Source organism: Bos taurus, chromosome 28 (assembly GCF_002263795.3).
Source record: "Bos taurus isolate L1 Dominette 01449 registration number 42190680 breed Hereford chromosome 28, ARS-UCD2.0, whole genome shotgun sequence".
NCBI lineage: Eukaryota > Metazoa > Chordata > Mammalia > Artiodactyla > Bovidae > Bos > Bos taurus.
The window spans coordinates 35094238-35120547 of NC_037355.1; the positions used below are offsets into that span (position 1 = coordinate 35094238).

At 46.5% G+C, this 26310-nt stretch overlaps 1 protein-coding gene and 2 long non-coding RNA genes across 7 annotated transcripts in view; 2 read left to right on the forward strand and 1 right to left on the reverse strand.

Moving 5' to 3' along the window:
• Nucleotides 1–349: 349 nt before the first annotated feature.
• LOC104971021 (uncharacterized) lies at nt 350–22164 on the reverse strand. 4 transcript variants are annotated; one of them, XR_009493268.1, is made up of 6 exons: nt 21273–22164; nt 8688–8727; nt 3878–4059; nt 1970–2715; nt 1567–1640; nt 350–705 (listed from the first exon to the last, which is right to left on the reverse strand). It is a non-coding gene; the product is annotated as an uncharacterized lncRNA (long non-coding RNA). The 4 variants fall into 4 exon arrangements; XR_009493269.1 differs by having other exon boundaries at nt 2565–2715; nt 21273–22155; XR_001495364.3 differs by having other exon boundaries at nt 350–1640; nt 21273–22163.
• On the forward strand, nt 2071–12844 carry LOC132344146 (uncharacterized). Its single transcript, XR_009493270.1, has 2 exons — nt 2071–2157; nt 3164–12844. It is a non-coding gene; the product is annotated as an uncharacterized lncRNA (long non-coding RNA).
• Nucleotides 22165–25008: 2844 nt separating the features above from the next.
• Nucleotides 25009–26310, forward strand: part of ANXA11 (annexin A11) — a 42252-nt gene continuing 40950 nt past the window's right edge. For both annotated transcript variants that reach the window (NM_174502.3, NM_001435383.1), the window contains exon 1: nt 25009–25184. The gene's annotated coding sequence lies outside the window, so the exon portion shown is untranslated. The remainder of the gene's footprint in view (nt 25185–26310) is intronic.

Here is a 26310-nt window from a genome sequence, read left to right on the forward strand (position 1 = left end):
CCCACCCACAGCTGTGCCCTCCCATGAGGCCGGTGGCTGGGAGCCTGACAGGCCTCGATCCGAATCCCTGGAGCTGCCCTCTGGCCTCTGGCTGACCCCAGCAGGACCGAGTACACTCCCCAACACCCCTCACCATGGCTTGGCCTAGGTGGGAGGTTGGCATCAAGTCCCTCCATCCTTCCTTCCTTCTTTCCACAAACATTTTGAGTGTCTTCTAAACATCCTGCTTCCTCTCCTCTAAGTACATGAAAAACCAAACACGTGCCTGCCCTCCTGGAGCTTACATTCTAGTAAGGAGAGTTAGAATGAGAGACAAAGAGGAAACAAATCAGGTAAATCACACAAAGTGTTAGAAGGCGAAAAGCACTCTTTTAAAAGAGATAAAAGACACCAGCGTGAGGGGTCAGGGTGCAGGTGGGTGAGCATGAAAGGCGATTTGCCATCTGAAAGGGGAAGGTGGGCTAGGCCTCACTAAGAGGCTGACTGCCGAGGAGGCCCGGCCGTCCCCACCAGTGAGGCTGATGTTTGTAGGGCGCTGGTGGCAGGTGCTCGTTCTGACCGTTTCCAGGGGCGGGGAGGGCAGAGTTGTTGACGTGGCCATTCCATCCAGCTCCGGGCTGGCTCCTCCCGTCCTAGGCAGGGAGGGGTTCTCTTGTGGGTGGAAGTCCCAAGGGAGCAGGGCAGCTGGCCTGGCCCAGAGGGGACCTGCAGTTGGGGACGAGCCAGTGTGAAATCCCGGTCTGTGCCAAGGATGCCGGCCTGTTCAGAACAGAGGAAGCCCCAGCTGACACTGAACCAGGCCTCAGCTGGGCAAACTGACCAACGAGGTGGGGACGCCGGGGCGAGCACCTGGGAGCTGCAAGCCACGACACACACACTGCTAAGGTGTGAGCCTCCTGTCCTGGCTGCCTCTGTGCCAGACCTGCCATCTGCACATACACACACTCACACACACACACACACACACACACACTTTTTCTTTCTAGCACACATATGGCATATCACGCATCCATCAGCACACGTGAGAATGTACCCATAACACTCACTGAACCAGCAGACTCAGAAAGACCCACGATCACACTCATGTACAAGAATATCACAACACTGACACACAACACACATACACAATATATCACACACGCACCAACCATTATGTCACACACATTCACACTCCCACACACCCTCAAATGAAGACTCAACACACACACACACACACAACTCCACACACACATGCTACTCCGCACAGGCACACACATACCACACATCACCAACACACATTATATACCCAGTCATCACATAACTCACACGCCATACACACCCCACACTTTGTGGTAAAGTACAGGCCTGAAGAGTCCAGACAAGCTCTCTGAAACTGCCTTTGTCACTCACGGAACTGGGCCACCATGATGTGTCCCCTGACAACCAGGGCAGGGAGGAGGGAGACCTTCAGCATTTTCTAAGTGTTGTTTCATAAAACGTCCACTAAAGAAGAGTTTTTCTTTCACCATGCAGAGGTCTCTGGGACAAGAAGAAGATCTGGCATAAATACCAGAAACTGGGCCTTACTCCTAGCCTGGCTGGCTCCGAGTGACACGTCACTGGGTACGTTTCTCTACCCCTGGAAAGCTCGGTTTCTTCATCTGCAAAATGAGAATGAAAAATGTTTATTCCAAACTTCTCAGATGGAGTGAAACTCTGAGAAATTGCTTTGTAAGCTGAAGAAATATCAACACAAAATAGACGTCAGAAATTCATACAAATGGTCTAAGCTTTGTTGTTCCTCCCTCATCCCCACCCCCTCACACTTCCTGTCAAGTCCAGGCATCCTACACTCATCAGGGAGGCTTGAGCAGTGGCCCTGGCTGCTTCCAGGGGAAGCTTAATGGAGTTACACAGGAAGTGAGATGGTGCTGCACGATGGGCCATCTCTGTCTTCTCAATTCAGAACCCAGCAGGAAGTGATTCTTACCAGCAACTGCCATGGGCTGTCAGGGGCTGAGAAGTCACAGCCACGATGGGGAGAACACCCACTGGGGAGAAGACACAGAGCCGCAGTATCCTAACCCAGCCCCAGCCTGCCCCACCCTACTCGGGGCTGACACTTCGCAGAGATCACTGGAAGGACATTCACACTGGAAGAGAGCTTCTCTGTGCAAGGTAACAGCTGCTCTGAGCCATCACAGGGATGGGGGTCCTAGGCAAGAAGGGAGGAACTAGGTCCCTGTGGAGTGCTATCAGAACATGCAGTAAGCTCTTGAAGCCTTCTCAAAGATGGGGACTCTGTACTTCTCAAAATCCATAAAGGCTGTAATAAGTTTGGTGGGCACAGGACCGCAGCTGGAGCCACTTGCTACTTTGCATCTCTCTCAGGTAACAATCCTCAGGGCAGCCGTGTGGGCTCAGGGCAGCAGCCCTGTGTCTTCGGGTGACAGGCTCTCCACAGCTTCTCTGCCCTCATCTTCATGGTCCAAACTGGCCCACTGATGTGTCTGCATTCCAGACAGCGGGATCCTGTGGCACAGCCTGCAGTCTCGATCACAAAAGGCAAGGAAAGGAGCCCTTACACTGCTCATTCTCTGTTGTCGCCCCTTCCACGTTTTTCTTTCCTTGTCTCTTGGCTCTGTGCTGGGGTGACCTCATCCCTGCAGACTGAGTCCTCCTGGCTCTTCAGCCTCTGGCTTCTGGTTGGGTTAATGAGGAAGGGGAAGGGGGATTCTGGAAGGTAAAAGGAAAGAGCACTGGGCTATCTCTCCCGTGCTCCCCACTCTCTTTTCATCAGCATGTCTCTACCTGCAAGTGTGACCTCCATGATCAGGGTTCCCTCAGGAGACCCCTCCTCCATGGCTTCTGCTCTCAAGGGGCCTGGAATACAATTTTCTCTCCTAACCCCTTCAATGGGGGCTTCCCCTCGCTGCTAGTCTCTACGAGCCTCTTGCTTCCTTGCCTGTTCCCCTAACCTGCCCACACTCTGTCAATAGTTTTTATTACAGCATCTTCGTGGGCACCACCTGCACTGGTTCTGTTTCCTGAAGAGACCTTAATGGACACAGCCCTCAAGGGAAAATGATGTCTAAATGCCTGGAGCAGATAGAATATGCTGGACTCTTGCAATCTAAGCTCTGGACCATCAGCAATGACTCTTCTCCCTCCTTTCTCCTTGCAGATTCTGCCTTCTCCTACATTTCTTTCTAGATGTGCCCTGTGTCTCCACAGACTTAACCTGAACACATAGGTGGAACTTAGCACCTTCCCTCAAAAGAATGCAATCAAACCTTCCACTTCAGTACCTGAATGAGTTGGCTGAGAAGGGAGGACCCAGGATGAAGAGACTGATGTTCTCAGCCTCCATCAAAAGCTTGGGGGTCTCAGGCTCACCTATCAACATCCCATCTCTTGCAGAAATCACACGAGCAGCCTCTTTGGAGGATGGCCAACCAATTTCTGCTTGTGCCCTACTGGTGACAGGGAGCTCAGTGCCTCTTGAAGCAGTCCATTCTATTTGTACATGGCTTGCTCTCAAACTAGTGAGAATCAAAGTCTATCTCCGCCCAGTTTCTACCCACAGGACACAGTCGTGACTGTTACACAACTATGGTGACTGAAGATGTCAGTAACTGTGTCCTCCTGAGTCTCCTTCTCTCCATGCATCGTGTGTCTAACCCAGCCTCCCTATTACTTTCAGGGGCCTTCCTCCCTCCCTCCTTCCCTTCTTTCCCTGATATAAATAGTTTACAGACTATTTCCTGGGGAGATGGAAGAAGAATAACATCTCACCTCACACAGCAGAAACTTACTAACATTTCCCCTTAAACATTTTGATTTTCCTTTCAAAATTCCTTTATCCTTATGTATCTTTCTGTATCCTGCTGATACTTACCTTTCTTCCCCTTCGCTGTCCCCTTCTCCAAAGTGGTCGTGTCTGTCCCCCTGGGACTCAGAATCCCTCCATAGCCTCCAGGCCCACAGCCTAGTCTGTGAGACTGTACTTTTCTCAGTCACCACCAGAGGTCTCCCTACTTGAGTTTGGTTTGCACCCATCTCAAGCCGCAGTGAAGATAGCTGTGAAAAGAGAAGCGAAGGGCAAAGGAGAAAAGGAAAGATATACCTATTTGAATGCAGAGTCCCAAAGAATAGCAAGGAGAGATAAGAAAACCTTCCCCAATTGTATGCAAAGAAATAGAGAAAAACAATAGAATGGGAAAGACTAGAGATCTCTTCAAGAAAATTAGAGAGATACCAAGGGAACATTTCATGCAAAGATGGGCACAATAAAGGACAGAAATGGTATGGACCTAACAGAAGCAGAAGATATTACAAAGAGGTGGCAAGAATACACAGAAGAACCATACAAAAAAGATCTTCAGGACCCAGATAATAATGATAGTGTGATCACTCACCTAGAGCCAGACATCTTGGAATGCGAAGTCAAGGGGGCCTTAGGAAGCATCACTGAGAACAAAGCTAGTGGAGATGATGGAATTCCAGTTGAGCTATTTCAAATCCTAAAAGATGATGCTGTGAAAAGTGCTGCACTCAATACGCTAGCAAATTTGGAAAACTCAGCAGTGGCTATAGGACTGGAAAAGGTCAGTTTTCATTCCAATCCCAAAGAAAGGCAATGTCAAAGAATGCTCAAACTACTGCACAATTGCACTCATCTCACACACTTGCAAAATAATGCTCAAAATTCTCCAAGCCAAGCTTCAACAGTATATGAACCATGAACCTCCAGATGTTCAAGCTGGATTTAGAAAAGGCAGAGGAATAAGAGATCAAATTGCCAACATCCATTGGATCACAGAAAAAGTGAGAGAATTCCAGAAAAACATCTACTTCTGCTTTATTGACTATGCCAAAGCCTTTGACTGTGTGGATCACAATAAACTGTGGAAAATTCTGGAAGAGATGGGCATACCAGACCACCTGACCTGCCTCTTGAGAAACCTGGATGCAAGTCAGGAAAGAACAGTTAGAACTGGACATGGAACAACAGGTTAGTTCCAGATCAGGAAAGGAGTACATCAAGGCTGTATATTTTCACCCTGCTTATTTAACTCACATGCGGAGTACATCGTGAGAAATGCTGGACTGGATAAAGTACAAGCTGGAATCAAGATTGCTGGGAGAAATATCAATAACCTCAGATATGCAGATGATACCACACTTATGGCAGAAAGTAAAGAGGAACTAAAGAGCCTCTTGATGAAAGTGAAAGTGGAGAGTGAAAAAGCTGGCTTAAAACTCAACATTCAGAAAACTAAGATCATGGCATCTGGTCCCATCACTTTATGGCAAATAGATGGTGAAACAATGGAAACCGTAACAGACTTTGTTTTGGGGGGGGGGCTCCAAAATCACTGCAGATGGTGACTGCAGCCATGAAATTAAAAGAAGCTTGCTCCTTGGAAGAAAAGTTATGACCAATTTAGAGAGCATATTAAAAAACAGAGACATTACTTTGCCAAGAAAGATCCATCTAGTCAAAGCTTTGGTTTTCCAATAGTCATGTACGCATGTGAGAGTTGGACTATAAAGAAAGCTGAGCTCCAAAGAATTGATGCTTTTGAACTGTGGTGTTGGAGAAGACTCTTGAGAGTCCCTTGGACTGCAAGGAAGTCCAACCAGTCCATCCTAAAGGATATCAGTCCTGAATATTCATTGGAAAGACTGCTGCTGAAGCTCCAATACTTTGGCCACCTGATGTGAAGAATTGACTCATTTGAAAAGACTGATGCTAGGAGGGATTGAGGGCAGGAGGAGAAGGGTGAGACGGTTGGATGGCATCACCGACTCAATGGACATGAGTTTGAGTAAGCTCAGGGAGTTGGTGATGGACAGGGAGGCCTTGCGTGCTGCAGTCCATGGGGTTGCAGAGTCGAACATGACTGAGCGACTGAACTGAACTGAACGGAACAAGCAGCAGTGCTCTTTGGACTGTAGTTTTATCCATGCTCTTCCCTCTCAGAACTGTCCTTGTACCAGTGTCTATTTTTAGCCATCTGGGCTAAAATATCCATCTATAGAGCTCTTAATCATCTTTCAGATATCAGCTGATGTGGGGTCTCTGGGAAGCGTTCCTGACACCCCCCCTTACCACTGTGGTCCTGCACAGTGAGGTAATACGGCCTCAGCATCCTCTGGACTCTGACTACAGTACTCATTGCATGGTATCCTCCGTGAAATGGCTTTTCCATCCTTGAACATCTGTGCGGTGGACAGTCTCAACACCAAGTACAGGCCTTGTGTAATATACTGAGCAACATGAAATAGGACTGTCACCTCCCGTGTCCTTGGTTTTGCGTCCTTGTAGCTAAAGATGGTAAAGAGGTTTTGCTTTATTTTAGTTTTGGCGCCAACCCAAATTCCCATACTTTACCCCAAGGATTCTTCCTGAATCAGATCTTCCCTAATCCTGAATTTGTGAAATTAGTTTTTTGAATCCAAGGAGAGAATGTTAACAAAGAGAGAATTTCTCCTTGTTCATTTTGGCTTTTCATCCATCTTTACAAGATCTCTGTGGATCTTGAATGTGTCTATAGCACAGATCCCCAGGTTTGGTGTTCGTGAAGTGTTAGTCGGTCAGTCGTGTCTGACTTTTTGTGACCCCATAGACTGTAGCCCACCAGGTTCCTCTGTCCATGTGACTTCCCAGGCAAGAATACTGGAGTGGGTTGCTATTCCCTTCTCCAGGGGATCTTCCCCACCCAGGGATTGAACCTGGGTCTCCCGCACTGCAGGCAGATTCTTTACCGACTGAGCTGCCAGAGAAGCCCTTGATGCAAACTATCAGCTTTAGTAAATCTAGCCTGTCAGTATCAGTTATCACTGTCACAACTGGTGTTCATGGAGCTCCACTGTACACTTGTTAAGGCTGTACCTTCCCCTGTGACCCCTAGCTGGAGCCTGAATTGTGTGTGTTTTTAGTCTCTCAGTCATGTCTGACTCTTTGTGACCCCATGGGGTGTAACCTGCCAGGGTCCTCTCTCCATAGAATTCTCTAGGCAGGAATACTGGAGTGGGCTGCCATTCCCCTCTCCAGGGGATCTTCCCAACCCAGGGACCAAACCCAGGTCTCCTTCATTCCAGGCAGATTCTTTACCATCTAGCCACCAGGGAAGCCCAGCTGGAGCCTACAACCAGCAAGACACAGCAGCTTCCTCTCCTTTGAAGGCCCGCTCTGAACAGTTCTGTTAGCTGTCTTTATTCTCAAAGTCAACCAAATTCTAAGATACTCTCCCATAACCTTGGACACACAGTAGGTGCTCAAGAAATGTTAGTTCCCTTTTACCCCATATGATGATCTCAATACCTTCTTGTTACACATTAGTTCAATGAAGAAATTATGTCCTACAAGATACAAAGACTTTAAAAGTACATTGACTTCATCAAAAGAAAAAAATTAAAAAGACATGCTTTCTTCCCAGAAGGAGCTTAAATTAAGATATAAAGAAACAAGTAATCAATGATAAGTTGCTGTAAACACGTGTTACATGGTCCCTTCTTCCAAATTTTTGAAAATTCTTTATGTAATTAAATTCCTGTGATATTTTAGAATGTAGTGGTATCTCAGTCCTCCTGGGGATAACCATAAACAGAACAAGCATTTGTACCAAAGGAGCCAGCAGTAAAAAATCTGCTGGCAATACAGGAGACACGGATTCGATCCCTGAATCAGGAAGATACTCTGGAGAAGTAAATGGCAACCCACTCCAGTATTCTTGCCTGGGAAATCGCATAGACAGAGAAGCCAGGAAGCCTGCAGTCCATGGGGCTGCAAAGAGTCAGTCATGGTTGAGCGATGAACCACAGCAACACGACTGCTGCTGCTGCTAAGTCGCAACGACCCTAAAGTGAAACCCACCAGGTGACAAGCACCACTCATGTACAGAGACCCGCCAATAGACGTCTAGTGTCTCACTGAAGTATTTCCAGAAATCATCACAGAGTTTTAACGTAAAAGATGGAGGCCAAACAAAAACAACCCACCTGCAAAACAACTTAGAAAACACAAAAACCACACAGGTAGAAGAAAAACTAAAACTATGCCAGTCACATACTCAGAAACAAGAGCAGGTAGTTAAAAAAAAAAAAGGAATGGTCACAGGACAAAAATATCCAATGAATTTTCTTTAAGAAAAAGCAGAGATGACAATTCCATAGAATATAAAAGTAAAGGAATTCTCCAAAACTTAGTATGAGAAGAAAAAGAAATAGAAAATGGGAGGGGAAAAAAATGAGAAAATTAGAAAATTCGTCCAGAGAGGCAGCATTTGATAAGTAGAGCTTCCAGAAAGAAATAAGAGAAAAACAGATTAAGGAAAGACTTTTTCGGTAAATAATTAAAAAAAAAAAAACCTTTCTGAAATAGACAGGCGTGAGTTTTCAGGTTGAAAGGACACCCAAAGCGCCCTGTGAAATGGACAAATTCATACACAATACACCACCAGGATATTACAGACCCCAGGAATAAAAAGCAAGTTCCTAGAAAAAAATTGAATAAAAAATACAAAAATATCAAGACTTAGACATTAGACTTCTTAATAAAATCATACCCCATAGGCAAAGCAGGTATGCCTTCAAAACTCAGCAGAAATGTTTTCCAACATGAAACTAGATATCCAGACAAAATATCACTCACGTTTGTGGGTAGAGATATTTACACACGTGCAAGACTTCCAAAAACTTACCTTCTGAGAATTCTTTCTCAGGAAACTAGTAGAGGATGTACTGAAAAAAAAAAAAAAAGAGTAAATCAGGAAGGAGGAAGTTGCTAAGGGATCCAGGAAAACAGAAGAAAATGGCAACGAGAATGCCCAGGATGACTGTTCAAAAAAACAAAAAAATTCAATCTAGCAACCGTGCAGCGAGCCTGCAGAGCCAACACAGAAGAGGGCAGGTCAGAAAGCTCCAGGCCAGGAAAAGGATCTCCAAGGCACTGCTATTTACAGAATATTTTACATGTGATGTAAGAGTTGGGAATGAAACATTCTGAGTACATAAACATATTGAAATTACTAAAGAAAAAATTATTTATTCCAAGAAAATTTCTAAATGCACAAATTAGGAAAAGTAATTATGGTATACTTCAAAATGACTAACAATTACAGAGTCACCTTTGGAGGGAAATTGAAATGACATCATCTCACCCCACCAAATTAGCAAAACTTAAAAAAAACTGACAATATCAAGTGCTTGCAGTGAATCTGGTGAACAGGAATACCTTCCCTCCTACACACACACACACACACACACACACACATGTGAACACACGCACTTTTAACATGAGTTTTGACTGGTGGAACCTCTTGGGATAAATAGTAATTATCTATAAAGTTGAAAATGCACATGGTCTGCCACCCAACAATGCCACTCCCTGATTATATACTTGACAAAAATTATGTGTATGAATGTCCAAGGCAGCAAGAAACTGGAAACAATTCAAATGTCCATATGCTGTAGAATGTGTAAATAAATGGCAATATGTTCATATAATAGGATACTTCGAAGACAATGATATGGCTCCTATTAAAGTTGGTGGAGTCTACACAGGTGTTTGTTTCATTCTTCCTTGAAGAAATCTTTCCAATTCCTCTGTCCCTGCCCCTGACCAGACGTCAGGAGTTGAGACACCTAGAGATCTGGAGATTAACTGGCTTCACAAATAAGGGGACAAGAAGAGGACACGTGTCAGGCTTTCCATGGGTGTCTTCTGAGACCCTCATCTTGGTCTGCCTAGGGTGCCCTCCTTTCCTTCTCAGTACCCACCTGTAACAACCTCTTTTATCTTTTAACGGCCGTCCTTCCAAATCCTTCGTTCATCCACCTGATGAGAAAACTGAAGTTGAGAGCAGCCGAAGCCTGTGCTTGGGGAACACAGCCATTGAGAAGCAGCCCTGGCTCTCTGGAACCCATGCCCTCTTTACAGGCAGCGTGCATGCCCAGTCTCTTCAGTCATGTCTGACTCTTTGTGACTCTATAGACTGTAACTCGCCAGCTCCTCTGTCCATGGAATTTTCCTGGCAAGAATACTGGAGCGGGTTGCCATGCCTTCCTGCAGAGGATCTTTCCGACCCATGGATTGAACTCACGTCTCCTGCATCTCCTGCACTGCAGGCAGATTCTTTACCACTGAGCCACCAGGGAAGCCCTTACAGGCAAGGTTCAAGGATAACTTATATCTGCATTCAGACCACCCTTGAAGAGGGTGGATCCTTTATAAACAGTGCATGCTTTTGTGCTCAGCTGTGTCAGATTCTGTGACCCCATGGACTGTAGCCCACCAGGCTCCTCTTTTCACAGAATTTTCCAAGCAAGAATACTGGAGGGGTTGCCATTTCCTTCTCCAGGGCATCTTCCCGACCCAGGGATCAAACCCAGGTCTCCTGGAAGTCTCCTGCATTGACAGGAGGATTCTTTACCACTAAGTCACCTGGAAAGCCGCCTGTAAACAGTAGGTGCTCAGTAAATGCCACTTCCTCTCTCCGATCCTTAGGTGAGTTTAAATTTGTTGCTGTTCAGTCACTCAGTCGTGCCCGACTCTTTCCGACCCCATGGATTGCAGCTCGCCAGGCTTCCCTGTCCTTCACCGTCTCCCCGAGCTTGCTCAGACTCAGGTCCATTGAGTCGGTGATGCCATCCAAGCATCTTCTCTAGTTCTAGCACTGTAAAACTGTGAATATTTGGGTGCTGCTATACAAAAGGTGACCAGCAGATGGCAGAATTGAGCTTTCCCGGCTCCTAACGTCCCTATGGCAAGGATAAGGGGAGAAAAGTTGGTTGTCCTTTTGCCATCTCCGAACTCCGGAATGCCTCCGAAATGCCCATTGCTCCCGTTTGAAGCACCGTCCTCCCACTCCTTTGGTGAAAAGATGTAGTGAGCATCTGCAGAAGCTGCAGTTTGGGACACGCTGGTGGAAGAACACAGGGAAATCCAACAAGGACTTTAACCTTTTACTCTCTGCGTGTGCTCGGTCTTGCCCAACTGTTCGCGACCTGATGGGCTGCAGCCCGCCAGGCTCCTCTGTCCATGGGATTCTCCAGGCAAGGATACTGGAGTGCGTTGCCATTTCCTTCTTCAGGGGATCTTCCCGACTCAGGGATCGGAACCCTCCTTGGAGGCTTAAAATGCTGGTGTAAAACAGTTGCAGGGAAAGTGGCTGACTTAAGGTTCCAGTTTTCGCTTGGGGAAACTGAGGCTCAGAGAGCCAAGGTGATGTGCTCCGGAACACACAGCTAGGTCAGATTTTCTGGCTCCTAATTCAAGGGACCAGGTTAGTTTCTCAAAGGCAAAATCTACTCTGAAGGCACTTTCAGTTCACATACGCAGACAGGAAATCTGCAAGTTAAAAAATAATTCAGAATGCCCCACCTCCCCGCAAAAGTTCAGTGCTTTGGGAAGGCTTTCCTGTAGTTGCCTTGGATCCATAGAGGAGCCTACATTTGGATAACTTCCCCTCCAAGTGCTCTTCACCTGAGGTCTGTGAACACCCTAGGAGTAGTATCCCCTCCCAACCCCAACAAGCAAAGGAAATTATCTATATATGAGCACATGCATGAGCATATGGATCCACACTAATTATGTTCCCAGCTTTCTTCAAATGCCCCAAGGTGTCTGTGCTAGTTATTCATGTATTTTCCTCAACTCCAAGTTCACTCACCAATACCTACTCTGTGATAATGGGCAGAATTCCCACAGGCGACTCTCCTCTACAGTGAGCATAAATGCTATAACGTAAGCTTTCTTAGGAGAGGGTGCTGGGAGAACACCGCAGGAGGAAGGGGCAGTTCTTGCTGGTTTGGGCAGGCGGAGGGCATCCTGTGGTGCTCTGCCCCAGCCACGTGCCCAGAAGGGCCTCCAGTGACTTTTGCAGTCCTGCCTGGCCTGGTGATCACTTTCCCATGACCCTCCCAATACAGACACTGTACGTTCTGTGCCACCTGCCTACACCGCCACTCAACTCCCTCTATCTGTCCACATACCCACCTACCAGGTTGCTTTCTGCTTGTCCAGCAGATGCCAATTAGCTTTGGCCCAGGCACCAGCTAATCTCTCTGCCTCCAGTGGGGCCATGACACCTCCTCCAGCAAGGTTTGATCCCCAGCCTGGGGAGGGACCTCCTTCATGGGCCCTCTTTCTCAGCTGAAGGAAGAGTAGCCCTACAGGGGTCCACTTATGTTTTAGATATTTATGATGTGTCCTTAGTATTGTCTCTTTGTGACCCAGGGACTGTAGCCCCCTAGGCTCCTCTGTCCATGGGATTTTCCAGCAGGAATACTGGAGTGGGTTGCCATTTCCTCCTCCAGGGGATCTTCCCAACCCAGGGATTGAATCCTGCATCGGCAGGTGGATTCTTTACCGCTAGCTCCACCAGGAAGACTTTACATCCTATAGTTACTCTTTGATCATAGTGTATGTAATACTCTTCATATCAAACTTCCATTTCTTAAACCCTATGTGGTTTCTGCCTCCTGATTGGACCCGGAGTGATACTTGTGTACTTGTGGCCCTTAAAATATTAAGATCCATCTGATCTAGCCCCAGATATAACAAAAATATAAAACTCACAGCTCCCTGCTGAGCACACAGAGAACAATGTGTTACTACCATATGTTGGGGATGGAGGTCAGTTTCCCTGTTGCCACAGAAGGTTGGCAGCTCTGGACAATCTCCCTTACATGGTCTCTCTGGCCTGCTTAGCTTAGCTGCATGCTCTCTGGTGGAGCAGTAAAATAACGAGCAATTAAGAGCATCATTTACAGAGCACACATTTCAAATGGCATGCAAGGGTTTTATGTGTACTATTAGCTCCATTTTACAGATGGAAAAAAAAAAAAAAAAAGCAAAGATCTAAAGAAGTTAGAAACTTGCCCAAAGTTTCACAGTTGGCCCAGGGAGTGCTAGAATTTGAACCCCCAGTATACCCAGTTCCAAAGCCCCAAACTCTAAGTGACCATGATGTATTTCTTCATAGCAACTACCCATTGCAATGTCGAGCTCTGGGCTAGATGATTCACAGTGGTTATATAATGTATTTCCTGTAGTAACTGTGTTTGGTAAGCAGTTCTATACACTTAGAGATGAAGAGAGCTTCTTATCCAAGGTCACTTAGCTAGTGAGTGTGGAGGTAGGGTTTGATGTTAGCTCTCTGACTCCAGAGCCTTTTTTTTTTTTCCATAATGTTGGAATTAGTAAGGACTGTCTTTATTAAACATACAAGAGCAGGTATAAAGAAAATTGTTAAAAGACTTGATTACACACATAGGCTGAATTTCATACCCATATACATAAGTTGTTGTTCAGTTGTTAAAGCGTGCCCGACTCTGTCACCCCACAGCCACAGTACGCCAGGGTCCTCTGTCCTCCAGGATCTCCTGGAGTTTGCTCAAATTCATGTCCATTGAATCAGTGATGTCATCCAACCATCTCATCCTCTGCCACCCCCGCAGAAGACTTTACCCTAAACAGATACTATAATAACAATCTCTAATGGCAAAAGATAGCAAAAATAAAATTTAAAAACCAACAATGGCTTGGAAAAAAAATTTATATATGTGCAGTGTGAAGTTCAGAGCCCACATTTTTAACTTCTACAGTGTACTATTTCCCAGCTCATATAATAGATGTGAACTTGGGGTAAGAATGCACCTTGACCCGGGGACCACGATGAAACAAACAGAAAGCACAGGGTGCTTGACTTCATATTCAGTGCCCATCGGTTTCCAATCATGTCCTGTGTGTTACCTGATAGGAATCTGATGAGGGAGAAGGATATAGGACCAGCTATGTCTTTCTCCTCTTGCCATTGCCCTACTACACCTGACCCTAAACCTCACTCTAAGGAAGAGGGATGATCTGAAGGCACCTCTATAGGACTGGTTTGGAGGAACCTATGTTTGTCTCCAACTCTCCTCCAGGGGATTCTTGGACACTTAACATGGCAGGTATGGTCCCCTAGAGCATCTTGCCAGTCCTGTATGCTCTGATTCCATGCTCAACCTGAGTGATGAGTCTCCTTTGTATGATCTCGTAGTTATTCTCTGGGCTTCCCAGGGGGTGCTAGTGGTAAAGAACCTGCCCGCCAATGCAGGAGATGTAAGAGAACTGGGTTCAACCCCTGGGTTGGGAAGATCCTCTGGAGGAGGGCATGACAACCTGCCCCAGTATTCTTGCCTGGAGAATCCCATGGACAGAGGATCCTGGTGGGCTATGATTCCATAGAGTCATAAAGAGTTGGACACAACTGAAGCGACTTAGCACACAGGTACACATGGTTGTTTTAGTGACCTAGCACCTGATAGAGGGAAAGATGACACAGTATAAGATTCAGAGTATTTGCAGCTTGCTAAGAAAAATCAACCATTCCAGATAGTAAGACCAAAGAGCAGATTCCCTTCTACGAGAGGTCCACATGGAGTGGCCACTGTGAATGATTCCACTAAGCGATGCCCTCAACAACATCCCAACAACAGATAGGGGATCAGTGTTCAAAACTGTATTATGTATAATGTTCCTGAGTGTAGGTCAAAGGCCTCCAGCCAAAGCAGAAAGCATGGAAAGGACTTCTCCAAGAAGCCATGAGTTCTAGTCAAAGACCAGAACTCTACTGCTGTGGCTGAATCGGTGATATATTTAAGAACACATGTCTAGAGATTGAACAGAATACATACTTTATAGGCACAAACAGCATTTCACCTAGCCAAGCTTTTGAAAAGTCCTTTGTGGCTGTGGGTTTTAGATTCTACTTGGAATGGTGGTGCTTTCCATTGCCAGTTAAGAAATGAGCCGCATGCCTTAATAATAAACTGGGCTGGGACTTTGATTCAGTCCTCTTATGAAAACTCAGGCGCCGACAAGTACATGTTCCTAAAAGAAGGCCAACCCACATCCCCTCCAAAGTGCGTCAAGGGAGTCCTTGCCGGCAGAGCCAAGATTTGCTTTGGGAGGAATTTTGAGAGTTGTCTAGCCATGCAACAAGTAATGGAGGTAATTGAAGCCCCACAGTTCAACATCCTAAAGTGAGACAGCAATAAAAATTAGCCTGGAAAAATGGTAAAGCGGGTTGCTAACCATCTACTCTGTTTGGCAACATGTGCAAAAATCTGCAGCACATTTCATTTTGAGCAACAGATCCTGCTAGTTAAACTGGTTGTGGAATGTCCTCCCAAAGTAACTAAATAAACTTACTATTTATAATTATTTTCTATAAATCTCCCTAAAGTTGGAGGCTATCTATTAATATCATAATTATTATTTCAGATCCAGAACTGGTAGCCCTTGTTTCCGGAGATAATTAGTAGTATCAACTGTCTGTTAAGACTATTCCTGGTCCATGACATGAAAATCAGGTAATTTACATCCCAGAGACTGCTGGGCTTTCTGCTTTCCAGAGCAGGGCAGGATGGCATGGTAAGACCACATTTAACTACCTGCCTGACCCAGACACTGACCCTGCAGAACTGACTCTGGCTGGTGGGCTGCAACTGAGTCCAGCAGGAACATCAGTGGTTTCAACAGCCAAAAGTGGTTTCAGTTGATTAAAGATCGAGTTAAGAATGATCTAGTCAATTTACTAGACTATTTACGGCCCAATCATAATTGCTGAATAAAGCTAACTGTGATTGTGTGCCCAGTTGCTCAGTTGTCCATCTCTTTGCAACCCCATGGACTGTATCCCACCAGCCTCCTCTTTTCATGGGATTTTCCAGGCAAGAACACTGGAGTGGGTTTCCACTCCCTTCTCCAGGGATCTTCCTGATCCAGGGACCAAACCCACCTCTCCTGCGTCTCCCGCATTGGCAGGCAGATTCTTTATCACCGAGACACCTGGGAAGTGCTAAAGCTACTTAGATCTTTAAAAAAGAAGAAGAAGAAGAAGATCAAGTTAATAATAAAAGAAGCCAGGACACATCTTTAGTTGACTGGGCTGGAAATTACAAATAATGTAGACCATATTTTTCGCTACATATGGTGTCAGAGGCTGGGAAAGGATCAGCAAAAGTCATAAACCATTTAATCCAATTTTTGGCAGACTTTGTCTCAAGACCCTATAAATTATAGCAGATGACTATGCATGCATGGAGAAAGTCAGGCTTGTAAATTATTAAACCAAAGCCAAACTGATAGATGTTGCTCATACTTGTTGGAGCAACTCACCCTAGTTTGCCAGAGACTTTTCCAGTCTGACTCTGAATGTCCAGTGTCCTGAAAAACCCTCAGTCCCTGGCAAACCAGGATGGTGGGTCACCCTATCTGGAGCCTTCCTCACAAGCTGGTGATCCTAGGCTGGACATCTACATTTGGGAACTGCCTGGAATCTCTGCCTGGGAGTAGGGTTTGTCGACCAATGGAGTTTGCTGCAGGCTGTTTAACCGTCCATCAGTGCTGACACTGAGGGAAACAGTAAATAATCAGTCACTGAAGGATGTTTGTCTGAGATGCTCATTTTCTGCACAAATGAATCCTCCAGTTCCCTGCTTGTGGATGGTAAATCAGATTGCTGACTTCCCAGGGTCTGAGGTACCATTATTCAATATGCAAATTTCTGTTTATTCCTTGCTTAGCCCAGTATCTTACCTCCTTCTTTCAAATTCATTGCCTTATATTTCTCCAAAGAAGACATACAGATGGCTAACAAACACATGAAAAGATGCTCAACATCACTCATTATCAGAGAAATGCAAATCAAAACCACAATGAAGTACCATCTCACGCCGGTCAGAATGGCTGCAATCCAAAAGTCTACAAACAAAAATGCTGGAGAGGGTGAGGAGAAAAAGGAACCCTCTTATACTGTTGGTGGGAATGCAAACTAGTACAGGAACTATGGAGAACACTGTGGAGATTCCTTAAAAAACTGGAAATAGAAGTGCCATACAACCCAGCAATCCCACTGCTGGGCATACACACCGAGGAAACCAGAATGGAAAGAGACACGTGTACCCCAATGTTCATCACAACACTGTTTACAATAGCCAGGACATGGAAGCAACCTAGATGTCCATCAGCGGATGAATGGATAAGAAAGCTGTGGTACATATACGCAATGGAATATTACTCAGCCATTAAAAATAATACATTTGAATCAGTTCTAATGAGGTGGATGAAACTGGAACCTATTATACAGACTGAAGTAAGCCAGAAAGAAAAACACCAATACAGTATATACTAAGGCATATATATGGAACTTAGAAAGATGGTAATGAACTTCCTGATGATCAAGCTGGTTTTAGAAAAGGCAGAGGAACCAGAGATCAAATTATCAACATCTGCTGGATCATGGAAAAAGCAAGAGAGTTCCAGAAAAACATCTATTTCTCCTTTATTGACTATGCCAAAGCCTTTGACTGTGGATCACAATAAACTGTGGAAAATTCTGAAAGAGATGGGAATACCAGACCACCTGACCTGCCTCTTGAGAAATCTGTATGCAGGTCAGGAAGCAACAGTTAGAACTGGACATGGAACAACAGACTGGTTCCAAATAGGAAAAGGAGTTCGTCAAGGCTGTATATTGTCACCCTGTTTATTTAACTTATATGCAGAGTACCTCATGAGAAACGCTGGACTGGAAGAAACACAAGCTGGAATCAAGATTGCCAGGAGAAATATCAATAAGCTCAGATATGCAGATGACACCACCCTTATGGTAGAAAGTGAAGAGGAACTAAAAAGCCTCTTGATGAAAGTGAAAGTGGAGAGTGAAAAAGTTGACTTAAAGCTCAACATTCAGAAGACGAAGATCATGGCATCCAGTCCCATCATTTCTTGGGAAATAGATGGGGAAACAGTGGAAACAGTGTCATACTTTATTTTTTGGGGGGTCCAAAATCACTACAGATGGTGACTGCAGCCATGAAATTAAGAGACGCTTACTCCTTGGAAGGAAAGTTATGACCAACCTAGATAGCGTATTCAAAAGCAGAGACGTTACTTTGCCAACAAAGGTTCGTCTAGTCAAGGCTATGGTTTTTCCTGTGGTCGTGTATGGATGTGAGAGTTGGACTGTGAAGAAGGCTGAGTGCCCAAGAATTGATGCTTTTGAACTGTGGTGTTGGAGAAGACTCTTGAGAGTCCCTTGGACTGCAGGGAAATCCAACCAGTCCATTCTGAAGGAGATCAGCCCTGGGATTTCTTTGGAAGGAATGATGCTAAAGCTGAAACTCCAGTACTTTGGCCACCTGATGTGAAGAGTTGACTCATTGGAAAAGACTCTGATGCTGGGAGGGATTGGGGGCAGGAGGAGAAGGGGACGACAGAGGATGAGATGGCTGGATGGCATCACTAACTCAATGGACGTGAGTCTGAGTGAACTCTGGGAGTTGGTGATGGACAGGGAGGCCTGACGTGCTACGATTCATGGGGTCGCAAAGAGTCGGACACGACTGAGCGACTGAACTGAACTGAACTGAATGATAACCCTGTATTCGAGATAGCAAAAGAGACACAGATGTATAGAACAGTCTTTTGGACTCTGTAGGAGAAGGCGAGGGTGGGATGATTTAAGAGAATAGCATTGAAACATGTATATTATCATATGTGAAATAGATCGCCAGTCCAGGTTTGATGCATGAGACAGGGTGCTCAGGGCTGGTGCACTGGAAGGACCCTGAGGGATGGGATGGGGAGGGAGGTGGGAGGGGGGTTCAGGATGGAAACACGTGTACACCTATGGCTGATTCATGTGAATGTATGGCAAAAACCACCACAATATTGTAAAGTAATTAGCCTCCAATTAAAAAACAAAAACAAGAACAAAAACAAGTTCATTGCCTTACATGTACCATTCTGCAGTCCCCACAGTTCAACATATGTGACAAATAAGTCTCCCTTTTCCCATATCTCCCTGAAGGAAACAGAGAAAGTGATCTAGAGTTTTCACCCATGCCCTGCAGCCCTGTGAGCAGTCTTACATGTACCTTACATTTTCAAGGGCTGAGTCTTGCTGAGACTCTGGGGGTGGGGTGGAGAGAAATAGCTGGCTTCTCCTGGTTTTCTCCCCCTGGGGGCAATTGACATTTTGAGAGAGATTAGAGCTGTATAAGCTGCTGCAAAGGGAGAGGCAGAGCCTGCCATCTGAACTGTTCCTCCCTACAATAGCTTGCTTACTTCTGCAAATCCTACAAGAACAGATAACGACGTAAAACACTACGAAGTAAAAACATGTGAAGCCTCTCCCATGAGGAATCCACGGAAACCAGGGGCTTGCAACTTCATGGTGGTGATTCTGGCAGCTGCTAAGCCGCTTCAGTCGTGTCTAGAGATGGCAGCCCACCACGCTCCCCCGCCCCTGGGATTCTCCAGGCAAGAACACTGGAGTGGGTTGCCATTTCCTTCTCCAATGCATGAAAAGTGAAAAGTGAAAGTGAAGTCGCTCAGTCGTGTCTGACTCCTAGCGACCCCATGGACTGCAGCCCACCAGGCTCCTCTGTCCCTGGGATTTTCCAGGCAAGAGTGCTGGAGTGGGGTGCCATTGGAAAGCAAATAGCTGCCAGAGCTCTAGCCTGGACGCCTTGACAGAGGTGGTATCTCACTGGAGATATAGAACCCAGAGGGAAAGCAGATTGAGAGGGAAAGATGGTTAGTTCACTTTTTGACATTATAAGTGTGAGTTTTTGGAGGAATATTTTGGTAAAGGTATATAGCAGTTATTGATTCACACATTTGTAATTCTAGTATCAATCCCCTGTTTAAATGAAAGAATTCAAACAATCCAAAGGAAGGTAGAAAAACAAAAAAGAAACAAAGAGAAAGTATATACCATGTGATATTCAACATATCATGCGCCACCTGTAAGGCTTAATGCCTCTTTTGTTGCTGGATCCAGGGGAAGGTCAAGGGTGGGGTACTGTAAGATCTCAAGGCAACAACTATTTACTGAACAGGATGGAATTTTTTCAATTTGTTATATCAGTCCTGAGCGCATACACACACACACACACACACACACGTACACACACACACACACATACACAAATATAACAACATAAAAGGGGTGGATATAAATCTCAGTATTTCTGTAGTCATTATCCATATAAGCTGGTTAAACTCACCAATTAAAAGCAGATACTCAGATCTGTTTCTTAAATCTTGTAAAAAATAATTGTATGGCCTTTCCAAGAGGAAACAACAACAAAAGATTCTAAGAATAAATAAGTCTAACATTCAACTCTAGAAACCAGATAAAGAAAACTAGAGCAAGCACGAAGAAAGTAGAAGGAACAAAAGTACCAAGATAAAAGCAGAAATAAAAGGAATAGATCCTTAAAAAAAAAAAAAACAGGATTCACATGATTTTAAAAATTAGAAGATTCCCTAATTGGTAAAGAATCTACCTGCAGTGCGGGAGACCTGGGTTTGATCCCTGGGTTGGGAAGACTCCCTGGAGAAAGGAAAGGCTACTCACTCCAATATTCTAGCCTGGAGAATTCCACGGACTGTATAATCCATGGGGTCGCAGAGAGTCTGGCACCTACTCAGTGACCTTCACTTTCACTTTGCAAAGTCTGACAAGACTGATCAGCGGACTTTCTGGACCCCAGCCTCTCACCTGCCGCTCATTTACCCCGGGGTCCTTTTTGCAAGTCTCTATTGTGTGAGGTATTTACAACTTAATATTTTTTTCCCATTAAAGAAGAACTGTATTTAGTGCTCGCTTCGGCAGCACATATACTTAAGAAGAACTGTATTTAGAGTAATGGGATTTTCTTTTGTGCCTCTTCCTGAGGCACCTAGTACTGGGCTGGTCATGTTGGCTGGGTCACCTTGGCTGTATTCAACCATGGTCAGTTGAGTGAATCAATGTGAAAAAGATTTAATACAGTACTACTCAGAGGTCTACAGCACCTGACAGTTTTACAAGGCACTTACTTTCCCTTGCTTCGATGTTGCATCAGCCCTGAGCAAGAATGAAGTAGAGGTTACTTTACATATTGTTTAGATTAATTTGAACATTTTACAGGTGAGAAAACCAATGCTTGGAGAACGCATCCCTTCCAAGTGTCAGAATGGAAACTAGAACCCAGGTGTTTGAACACCAAATCTAGTCTTTTCCCCACATGGTGTTCCTATCAAGTCACAAAACCCAGCGGCAACTATTCTGGCTTCCAGGGGCTCAGTTATAAGGCAGAAAAGTTTGTGCTACACAAAGAAAGAATTCCAGGGTAAATGACTTTACTTATCTATCAACGTCGTATTTAAAAGCATTCGCTCAGTCAGGAGAAAAATGAGCCAAAAAAAAAAAAAAAACCAAAAAACAACTCGCTTTTGCAATTACCTAGAAGCTGGGACGCACAGAGTCGGACACGACTGAAGCGACTTAGCAGCAGCAGCAGCAGGAGCTGGGAACACCGCGGGTCGGGGGTGCTGGGTGTTCAGGCTTTTGGGCTGGACCGGTGCCACGTGAACTTACCAGACAAAACCCCCAGCCCAGAGAGAGAGCCATGCAACAGATAAGCCCTCCCCGCCCCCGCCCCCGAAAAGCTGCGGGTTCGGCTGGGCGCTTCAAGCGGGCGCCCGCACTAACAACGCTGCAGGCGCCCCCATCAGAGTAACAACAATCCTGCCAGAGTCGCCTTGTGCCTCTGACCCTTTCTGCTCTTTTTCTGCTTCGGGGAGCGTTTCCTTCGAGCCGCTCGCGAGCCATTGGCCTGCATTTCACCCTCACCCGCCCAATCATCTCCAAAAAATGCAGTACAGTCCCAAAAAAGAGCCGCGCCTTGGGGGAAGTGGGGGTGTTGGAGAGGCTGCGGAAGATGACTGGATGGATACCCAGGGTTCTTAGCTGGGCTCCTGCGGCCAAGCCTGCACCAGGGACCCTGAGCGCAGCACACGGACCTGGCATCCTCCTCGGCATGTCCAGCTCCTTCGCTATTAAAATGCAAATCGAACCAGTAGCTTTGTTTTTAACGGCCCCAAATGGGCAACAATCTAAAAGTCCCTTGTAAGGAGCTAAGTAACAAAGAATGATGACGCGCAAAACCGCTCCTATTGTGCAGCGGTTGGGAAGAACCAAGTTGATCCCGGTGCACTTGCTACCTAAGACCCTCGAATATATAGTGACTAAAAATCCACGTTGCAGAAAAACACAGCAGCAGCGTTTTGTAAACAGTACATCTACCTGCTGTACGAAAGATACGCCTGAAAGTGGGCTGAGAGAATGAAGGCTGAATTTGTTTTTTAAAACTATATTATGGATGCTTAGTCGCTTCAGTCCTGTCGGACTCTTAGCGACCCCCGGGACTGTAGCCGGCCAGGCTCCTCTGTCCAAGAGATTTCCCAGGCAAGAATACTGGAGTGGGCTGCCATTTAAATAATATTTAATATACATTATATTTTAAAATAAGTACAATAAACATACTAATATATTATATAGATGATCTTTTTTTTCAACAAATAAACTTTATTTTCTAGAACAGTTTGTTACAAAAAATTTCAGATAGAGTTCTCATAAACTCCAGTTTCTTCTATTAACATCTTTTATTAGCAGGGTGTTTTGCCACAATGAATGAGCCAGTATTGATGAATTATTATCAATTAACCTCCATACTTTATTCAGGTGTCCTTCAGTTCAGTTCAGTCGCTCAGTCGTGTCCGACTCTTTGCGACCCCATGAATCGCAGCACACCAGGCCTCCCTGTCCATCACCAACTCCTAGAGTTCACTGAGACTCATGTCCATCGAGTCAGTGATGCCATCCAGCCATCTCATCCTCTGTCGTCCCCTTCTCCTCCTGCTGCCAATCCCTCCCAGCATCAGAGTCTTTTCCAATGAGTCAACTCTTCACATCAGGTGGCCAAAGTACTGGAGTTTCAGCTTTAGCATCATTTCTTCCAAAGAAATCTCAGGGCTGATCTCCTTCAGAATGGACTGGTTGGATCTCCTTGGCAGTCCAAGGGACTCTCAAGAGTCTTCTCCAACACCACAGTTCAAAAGCATCAATTCTTCGGCACTCAGCTTTCTTCGCAGTCCAACTCTCACATCCATACACGACCACAGGAAAAACCATAGCCTTGACTAGACGAACCTTTGTTGGCAAAGTAATGTCTCCGCTTTTGAATATGCTATCTAGGTTGGTCATAACTTTCCTTCCAAGGAGTAAGCGTCTTTTAATTTCATGGCTGCAGTCACCATCTGCAGTGATTTTGGAGCCCCCCAAAATAAAGTCTGACACTGTTTCCACTGTTTCCCCATCTATTTCCCATGAAGTGATGGGACCGGATGCCATGATCTTCATCTTCTGAATGTTGAGCTTTAAGCCAACTTTTTCACTCTCCACTTTCACTTTCATCAAGACGCTTTTTAGTTCCTCTTCACTTTCTACCATAAGGGTGGTGTCATCTGCATATCTGAGGTTATTGATATTTCTCCTGGCAATCTTGATTCCAGCTTGTGCTCCTTCCAGTCCAGCATTTCTCATGATGTACTCTGCGTATAAGTTAAATAAGTAGGGTGACAATATACAGCCTTGACATACTCCTTTTCCTATTTGGAACCAGTCTGTTGTTCCGTGTCCAGTTCTAACTGTTGCTTCCTGCCCTGCATACAGATTTCTCAAGAGGCAGGTCAGGTGGTCTGGTATTCCCATCTCTTTCAGAATTTTCCACAGTTTATTGTGATCCACACAGTCAAAGGCTTTGGCATAGTCAATAAAGGAGAAATAGATGTTTTACTGGAACTCTCTTGCTTTTTCAATGATCCAGAGGATGCTGGTAATTTGATCTCTGGTTCCTCTGCCTTTTTTAAAACCAGCTTGAACAACTGGAAGTTCACTGTTCTTAGTATTTATCTAATGTCCTTGGTGACTCAGACGGTAAAGGGTATGCCTGCAATGCGGGAGATCCGGGTTCAACCCCCAGGTCGGGAAGGTCCCCTGGAGAATGAAATGGCAACCCACTCTAGTACTCTTGCCTAGAAAATTCCATGGATGGAGGAGCCTGGTGGGCTACAGTCCATGGGGTTGCAAAGAGTCAGACATGACTGAGCGACTTCACTCACTCACTCAATGTCCTTTTTCCAGGATCCTATCCAGGATACCAGATTACATTTAGTTTTCACATTTTCTCAGGCTTCTCTTGGCTGTACCAATGTGTCTCAGACTTTCCTTGGTTTTGATGATCTTGACAATTTTGAGGAATACTGGTCAAGTATTTTGTAAAATATCCCTGAACCAGGATTAATCGTGTTTTTCTCACGACTAGATTAGGATTATGCATTTTTGAAAAGAAGACCACAATCTGTACATACTATCACTGTTGATCTATCATTCTTGACGTTGACCTTGATCAGCCGGCTGAGATATTAATAGTTGACTGCAATGGCACCCCACTCCAATACTCTTGCCTGGAAAATCCCAGGGACAGAGGAGCCTGGTGGGCTGCAGTCCATGGGGTCGCTAGGAGTCAGACACGACTGAGCGACTTCACTTTCACTTTTCACTTTCATGCATTGGAGGAGGAAATGGCAACCCACTCCAGTGTTCTTGCCTGGAGAATCCCAGGGACGGGGGAGCCTGGTGGGCTGCCGTCTCTGGGGTCGCACAGAGTCGGACACGACTGAAGCGACTTAGCAGCAGCAGCAGCAGCAGTTTCTGCACCATAAAGCTTCTCTCCCCCACCTCCACTTCCATCCTGTTGTGTCACTTTTTAATGTACAGAGTCAATAAGGAAGGTACACTGAGCTGGAGGGGGCTTGGGGAAATCCCCTCCCCCGGAGTGAGGCGCAGGGCAGGACAGGTCAAGGAAGGCGGTGCGGCGAACCGGTTCTTCGCCGACCTACTGGCGCCTGCCGTAACCTCTCGCGGCGGAAGGCCTGTGGCTTCCTTCCCAGACTAGCCGACACATTCCGTAGTGTGCTGGCCCAGAAAGACTCTCACCTGGGGGCGGGGCCGCGTGCATACCACGCCCCGGCCCCGCCCACCTCGGCCCCCGCCCCTCCGTGGCGCACGCGGCCCCGCCCCGGGGCACGTTGGTCCTCGGCCCGGGGTTTTCCGGCCAGTGGGCTCCTCCTCCGGCCCCGCCCTGACGGCTGAGGAGCCTGCGGGTCGCGAGTTCCCTGAGTGCTCCGAGTGTGGAAGTGGGACAAAACTCGAGGCCGGTTGGAGGTGCTGCGCCTGGGACGCCCGGAGAGAGAGCTGCTTCTGCCCGCGTCCCACGTCTCCCCTCGCGACTCCCCACTGCCCCGTGGCCAGGTGAGTGAGGGTTGTCCGGCTTGAGGCGGGCACGGGACGGGGCGGAGGCAGGGCGCCGCGACCCCCGCCGGGAGGCCCCGGTCTGCCCCGCGCCACCTTCAGCCCGGCCCTGCGGCTTCCTGGTTACACAGCATGGGGGTAAAGGCGCGGGTGTCGGGCTGTCCCGGACGGGCTTCGTCGGCCTTCCTGCCCAGCTCTGTCAGCGGCTGGGGGCCCTCCTTGTGGGGTGGGCGGTGCACAGGCGGGGCCCCAGTGGCCAGGGCCGCGTGATTGTGAGGCTCCGCTGGGGTCCGGGGCTCAGGGCCTGGGAGCCCGTTAACCTGCGACAAGAAGGCGGCTGGCTGGTGTGGGGATGGCGGTGGCCACGACCTCCCTGACCCCGCTGACTTCTGGACAGTGTGTGTATCCTTCCAGAAAAGGCTTCTGTTGAGGAGACCTAGGAGGGCTGGCTGCCTTCAGGAACTTTCCTCCGGAACTGGAAAGACGGAAATTCCTGGGAGCTGCTGCTGTTGGAGTTGATTTATAAGGCACTTTATTTGAGAGAATGCGGGATCCACCCCTGGTGCTGTGTTCACCTGTGTATTTACCTTCTCAGCCTGTTCCTTCATCTCAGCCTTGAGCTACAGTTTCGGGGAGGGATTCTTGACTTCTCTTCCCCCTGAAAAAGCTTTAAGAAATAAAGAGTATGTTGATTTAACGGAAAGTTGTGCAGTTCATCCATTTGAGACTTTGGGGAGCAGAAGCTTAGCTAGACAGTTCCAGCCCAAGCTGGGAGCAGTTTGCCTTTCACATTTCTGTCCCTTCCCCTCTAAATCAGCGACCTTTCTTTGGCGATGGGGTATTTTAGGACAGCCCCAGGGTATCTTTGGTAGCCAACCACTCTGCCTTCCCTCTCTGCCTTCACTTTGCTCCCCCGCTGCTTTGACCTGGACTTGGAGTGACCCTTCAAGGGGTGAGCCTCTGCCCAACTCCCACAGCAGGAACAAAGGCTTAGAGGGCAGTGCCGGGCTGAGTCCAGGCAGGGCGTGTTATCTTGCTCATCCCCCAACTGGCTCTCCTTATGTTCCTTCCTTGTTTGAGTCAGTTGTTGGGGATGCCAGGAGAGTTAGCAGGGCCCCTCCGCACA